The sequence below is a fragment of the Lolium rigidum genome, chromosome 7 (genome assembly GCF_022539505.1).
Source record: "Lolium rigidum isolate FL_2022 chromosome 7, APGP_CSIRO_Lrig_0.1, whole genome shotgun sequence".
In the NCBI taxonomy this organism is placed as follows: Eukaryota; Viridiplantae; Streptophyta; class Magnoliopsida; order Poales; family Poaceae; genus Lolium; species Lolium rigidum.
Genome location: NC_061514.1, coordinates 189,545,885 through 189,552,690, shown reverse-complemented (window position 1 = coordinate 189,552,690; position 6,806 = coordinate 189,545,885).

The following is a 6,806-nucleotide window of genomic DNA, read 5'->3' as shown; positions in this document are numbered from 1 at the left end:
TGTCTTCCAAGAAAAGTACCTTGGCCGCTTGAGGTACCAAAATATAAGGATCATCCTTGTACCACTGAGCAGTAGTATTAACTGATATGAAATACCCATCATTTCTGGCACCTTTGCCCTTGTTTGGATCTTTGATGTCTACGGGAGCTTCTATTCTTGTAGACAGTGTTGGGCCTCCAAGAGCAGAGGTTTGTAGAACAGCAGCAACTTTCCCTTAAGTGGATCACCCAAGGTTTATCGATCTCAGGGAGGAAGAGGTCAAAGATATCCCTCTCATGCAACCCCGCAACCACAAAGCAAGAAGTCTCTTGTGTCCCCAACACACCTAATACACTTGTCAGATGTATAGGTGCACTAGTTCGGCGTAGAGATAGTGAGATGCAAGTAATATGGATGAGTATGAGTGGTAATAGCAATCTGAATAAAATATGGCAGCGAGCAAACATGTAACAAAACAGTAAACAAACGGAGATTCGATGCTTGGAAGCAAGGCCCAGGGATCCCGCTTTCACTAGTGGACACTCTCAACATTGATCACATAACATAATAGATAAATGCATACTCTACACTCTTGTTGGATGATGAACACATTGCGTATGATTACACGAACCCTCAATGCCGGAGTTAACAAGCTCCACAATTCAATGTTCATATTTAATTAACCTTAGAGTGCAAGATAGATCAACATAATTACACCAAGAACTAACATAGCGCACACACTCGTCCACATTACACTATGAAGGAGGAATAGATCACATCAATACTATCATAATGATAATTAACTCCACAATCTACAAGAGATCATAATCATAGCCTACGCCAAGAACCACACGGTGCACACACTAGTCACCTTTGCACCGTGCAGGAGGAATAAAACTACTTTAATAACATCACTAGAGTAGCACATAGAATAGTAGTGATACAAAACTCATATGAATCTCAATCATGTAAAGCAGCTCATGAGATTATTGTATTGAGGTACATGGGAGAGAGATGAACCACATAGCTACAGTGGAGCCCTCAGCCTCGGGGGTGGATTACTCCCTCCTCATCATGGAGGCAGCGATGGCGGTGAAGATGGCGGTGGAGACGGCGGTGGAGATGGCTCCGGGGGAAATTCCCCGTCCCGGCAGGGTGCCGGAACAGAGACTTCTGTCCCCCAGATCTTGGCTTCGCGATGGCGGCGGCTCTGGAAGGTTTTTGTGGGTTTCGTTCTTCGTAATAGGGTTTTCGCGACGGAGGCTTTAAATAGGCGGAAGGGCAGCCTCGGAGGGGGCCTGGGGCCACCACACCATAGGGTGGCGCGGCCCCCCTCTGGCCGCGCCAGGGTGTGGTGTGGGGCCCCCAGGGCTTCCCTCTGGCGGCTCTCGGGTGTTCTGGATGGTTCCGGGAAAAATAGGAACCTCGGGTCTTGATTTCGTCCGATTCCGAGAATATTTCCTTACTAGGATTTCTGAAACCAAAAACAGCAGAAAACAGGGACTGGCACTTCGGCATCTTGTTAATAGGTTAGTTCCAGAAAACGCATAAATATGACATAAAGTGTGCATATAACATGTAGATATCATCAATAATGTGGCATGGAATATAAGAAATTATCGATACGTCGGAGACGTATCAGCATCCCCAAGCTTAGTTCCTGCTCGTCCCGAGCAGGTAAACGATAACAAAGATAATTTCTGGAGTGACATGCCATCATAAACTTGATCATATTGTAAACATATGTAATGAATGCAGCGATCAAAACAATGGTAATGACATGAGTAAGGTATAGAGTGATACTGATGATCAAACCTCGGACAAGTAAAATATCGCGTGACAAAGGGAATTGGTATCGTATGTGAATGGTTCATTCGATCACTAAGTCATCGTTGAATGTGTTGGAGCCATTATGGATCTCAAGATCCCGCTATTGGTTATTGGTCGGAGAGAGTTCTCACACATGTCCACATAGTTCACGAACCGTAGGGTGACACACTTAAGGTTTGATGTTGTAATAAACAACTGAATCATAAAGCAAAGACTTTTCATGAATAGTACTTAAAGACAAGCATCAATAAGTCTTGCATAAGAGTTAACTCATAAATCAATAAATCAAAGTAAAGGCATTGAAGCAACACAATGGAAGATTAAGTTTCAGCGGTTGCTTTCAACTTGTAACATGTATATCTCAATGATAGTTTGTCAATGCAAAGCAATATAACAAGTACAATATGCAAGTATGTAGGAATCAATGCACAGTTCACACAAGTGTTTGCTTCTTGAGGTGGAGAGAGATAGGTGAACTGACTCAACATAAAAGTAAAAAGAATGGTCCTTCAAAGAGGAAAGCATCGATTGCTATATTTGTGCTAGAGCTTTTATTTTGAAAACATGAAACAATTTTCTCAACGGTAGTAATAAAGCATATGAGTTATGTAAATTATATCTTACAAGTTGCAAGCCTCATGCATAGTATACTAATAGTGCCCGCACCTTGTCCTAATTAGCTTGGACTACCGGATCTTTGCAATGCACATGTTTTAACCAAGTGTCACAATGGGGTACCTCCATGCCGCCTGTACAAAGGTCTAAGGAGAAAGCTCGCATTTTGGATTTCTCGCTTTTGATTATTCTCAACTTAGACATCCATACCGGGACAACATGGACAACAGATAATGGACTCCTCTTTAATGCATAAGCATGTGGCAATAATTATTATTCTCATATGAGATTGAGGATATATGTCCAAAACTGAAACTTCCACCATGAATCATGGCTTTAGTTAGCGGCCCAATGTTCTTCTCTAACAATATGCATGCTCCAACCATTAAGGTGGTAGATCTCTCTTACTTCGGACAAGACGGACATGCATAGCAACTCACATGATATTCAACAAAGAATAGTTGATGGCGTCCCAGAAGCATGGTTATCGCACAACAAGCAACTTAATAAGAGATAAAGTGCATAAGTACATATTCAATACCACAATAGTTTTTAAGATATTTGTCCCATGAGCTATATATTGCAAAGGTGAATGATGGAATTTTAAAGGTAGCACTCAAGCAATTTACTTTGGAATGGCGGAGAAATACCATGTAGTAGGTAGATATGGTGGACACAAATGGCATAGTGGTTGGCTCAAGGATTTTGGATGCATGAGAAGTATTCCCTCTCGATACAAGGTTTAGGCTAGCAAGGTTATTTGAAACAAACACAAGGATGAACGGTGCAGCAAAACTCACATAAAAGACATATTGTAAACATTATAAGACTCTACACCGTCTTCCTTGTTGTTCAAAACTCAATACTAGATATTATCTAGACTCTAGAGAAACCAAATATGCAAACCAAATTAGCAAGCTCTAAGTGTTTCTTCATTAATGGGTGCAAAGTATATGATGCAAGAGCTTAAACATGAGCACAACAATTGCCAAGTATCAAATTATCCAAGACATTTTAGAATTACTACATGTAGTATTTTCCAATTCCAACCATATAACAATTAACGAAGCAGATTTAACCTTCGCCATGAACATTAAAGGCTAAGAACACATGTGTTCATACGAACCAGCGGAGCGTGTCTCTCTCCCACACAAGCATTTATTCAAACAAAAACAAAAACAAAAGCACGCAGACGCTCCAAGTAAAGTACATAAGATGTGGCCGAATAAAAATATAGTTTCAAGGGAGGAACCTGATAATGTTGTCGGAAGGGGATGCCTTGGGCATCCCCAAGCTTAGACGCTTGAGTCTTCTTAGAATATGCAGGGGTGAACCACCGGGGCATCCCCAAGCTTAGAGCTTTCACTCTCCTTGATCATATTGCATCATACTCCTCTCTTGATCCTTGAAAACTTCCTCCACACCAAACTCGAAACAACTCATTAGAGGGTTAGTGCATAATAAAAATTCACATGTTCAGAGGTGACACAATCATTCTTAATACTTCTGGACATTGCATAAAGCTACTGGACATTAGTGGATCAAAGAAATTCATCCAACATAGCAAAAGAGGCAATGCAAAATAAAAGGCAGAATCTGTCAAAACAGAACAGTCCGTAAAGATGGATTTTATTAGGCCACCAGACTTGCTCAAATGAAAATGCTCAAATTGAATGAAAGTTGCGTACATATCTGAGGATCATGCACGTAAATTGGCTTAATTTTCTGAGCTACCTACAGGGAGGTAGACCCAGATTCGTGACAGCAAAGAAATCTGGAACTGCGCAGTAATCCAAATCTAGTACTTACTTTACTATCAAAGACTTTACTTGGCACAACAAAACATAAAACTAAGATAAGGAGAGGTTGCTACAGTAGTAAACAACTTCCAAGACTCAAATATAAAACAAAAATAATGTAGTAAAAACAACACATGGGTTATCTCCCAAGAAGTTCTTTCTTTATAGCCGTTAAGATGGGCTCAGCAGTTTTAATGATGCACTCGCAAGAAATAGTATTTGAAGCAAAAGAGAGCATCAAGAGGCAAATTCAAAACAAATTTAAGTCTAACATGCTTCCTATGCATAGGAATCTTGTAAATAAACAAGTTCATGAAGAGCAAAGTAACAAGCATAGGAAGATAAAACAAGTGTAGCTTCAAAAATTTCAGCACATAGAGAGGCATTTTAGTAACATGAAAATTTCTACAACCATATTTTCCTCTCTCATAATAACTTTCAGTAGCAACATGAGCAAACTCAATAATATAACTATCACATAAAGCATTCTTATCATGAGTCTCATGCATAAAATAATTACTCTCCACATAAGCATAATCAATTTTATTAGTTGTAGTGGGAGCAAATTCAACAAAGTAGCTATCATTATTATTCTCATCAAGTGTAGGAGGTATAGTATAATCACAACAAAATTTAATCTCCATAGTAGGTGGCACCAAAAGACCACTATCATTATAGTCATCATATATGGGAGGCAAAGTATCATCAAAGTAAATTTTCTCCTCAATGCTTGGGGGACTAAAAAGATCATGAAAACCAGCTTCCCCAAGTTTAGAACTTTCTACATTATTATCAACAATGGTGTTCAAAGCGTTCATACTAATATTACTACCAAGCATGCAAATAAGATTCCATAGGTTTTTTAATTTTCGCATCAAACAATCCATGTTTTAAATCAGGAAATAGAATAAGAAGCTCATTGTTGTCCATTATGCCAAACTAGTGTAAACAAGAAACAAAAAGATGCAATTGCAGGATCTAAAGGAAATAGCTTCGAGCACAAACACAATGGCGCCGAAAAGTACCGTACACCGGAACCGGAGTATGAGTGCCTTTTTACCTTTCCTCCCCAAGCAACGGCACCAGAAAAGTGCTTGATGTCTACGGGAGCTTCTATTCTTGTAGACAAGTGTTGGGCCTCCAAGAGCAGAGGTTTGTAGAACAGCGAGCAACTTTCCCTTAAGTGGATCACCCAAGGTTTATCGATCTCAGGGAGGAAGAGGTCAAAGATATCCCTCTCATGCAACCCTGCAACCACAAAGCAAGAAGTCTCTTGTGTCCCCAACACACCTAATACACTTGTCAGATGTATAGGTGCACTAGTTCGGCGTAGAGATAGTGAGATGCAAGTAATATGGATGAGTATGAGTGGTAATAGCAATCTGAATAAAATATGGCAGCGAGCAAACATGTAACAAAATAGTAAACAAACGGAGATTCGATGCTTGGAAGCAAGGCCCAGGGATCCCGCTTTCACTAGTGGACACTCTCAACATTGATCACATAACATAATAGATAAATGCATACTCTACACTCTTGTTGGATGATGAACACATTGCGTAGGATTACACGAACCCTCAATGCCGGAGTTAACAAGCTCCACAATTCAATGTTCATATTTAATTAACCTTAGAGTGCAAGATAGATCAACATAATTACACCAAGAACTAACATAGCGCACACACCGTCCACATTACACTATGAAGGAGGAATAGATCACATCAATACTATCATAATGATAATTAACTCCACAATCTACAAGAGATCATAATCATAGCCTACGCCAAGAACCACACGGTGCACACACTAGTCACCTTTACACATTGCAGGAGGAATAAAACTACTTTAATAACATCACTAGAGTAGCACATAGAATAGTAGTGATACAAAACTCATATGAATCTCAATCATGTAAAGCAGCTCATGAGATTATTGTATTGAGGTACATGGGAGAGAGATGAACCACATAGCTACAGCGGAGCCCTCAGCCTCGGGGTGGATTACTCCCTCCTCATCATGGAGGCAGCGATGGCGGTGAAGATGGCGGTGGAGACGGCGGTGGAGATGGCTCCGGGGGCAATTCCCCGTCCCGGCAGGGTGCCGGAACAGAGACTTCTGTCCCCCAGATCTTGGCTTCGCGATGGCGGCGGCTCTGGAAGGTTTCTGTGGGTTTCGTTCTTCGTAATAGGGTTTTCGCGATGGAGGCTTTAAATAGGCGGAAGGGCAGCCTCGGAGGGGGCCTGGGGCCACCACACCATAGGGTGGCGCGGCCCCCCCTCTGGCCGCGCCAGGGTGTGGTGTGGGGCCCCCGGGGCTTCCCTCTGGCGGCTCTCGGGTGTTCTGGATGGTTCCGGGAAAAATAGGAACCTGGGTCTTGATTTCGTCCGATTCCGAGAATATTTCCTTACTAGGATTTCTGAAACCAAAAACAGCAGAAAACAGGGACTAGCACTTCGGCATCTTGTTAATAGGTTAGTTCCAGAAAATGCATAAATATGACATAAAGTGTGCATATAACATGTAGATATCATCAATAATGTGGCATGGAACATAAGAAATTATCGATACGTCGGAGACGTATCA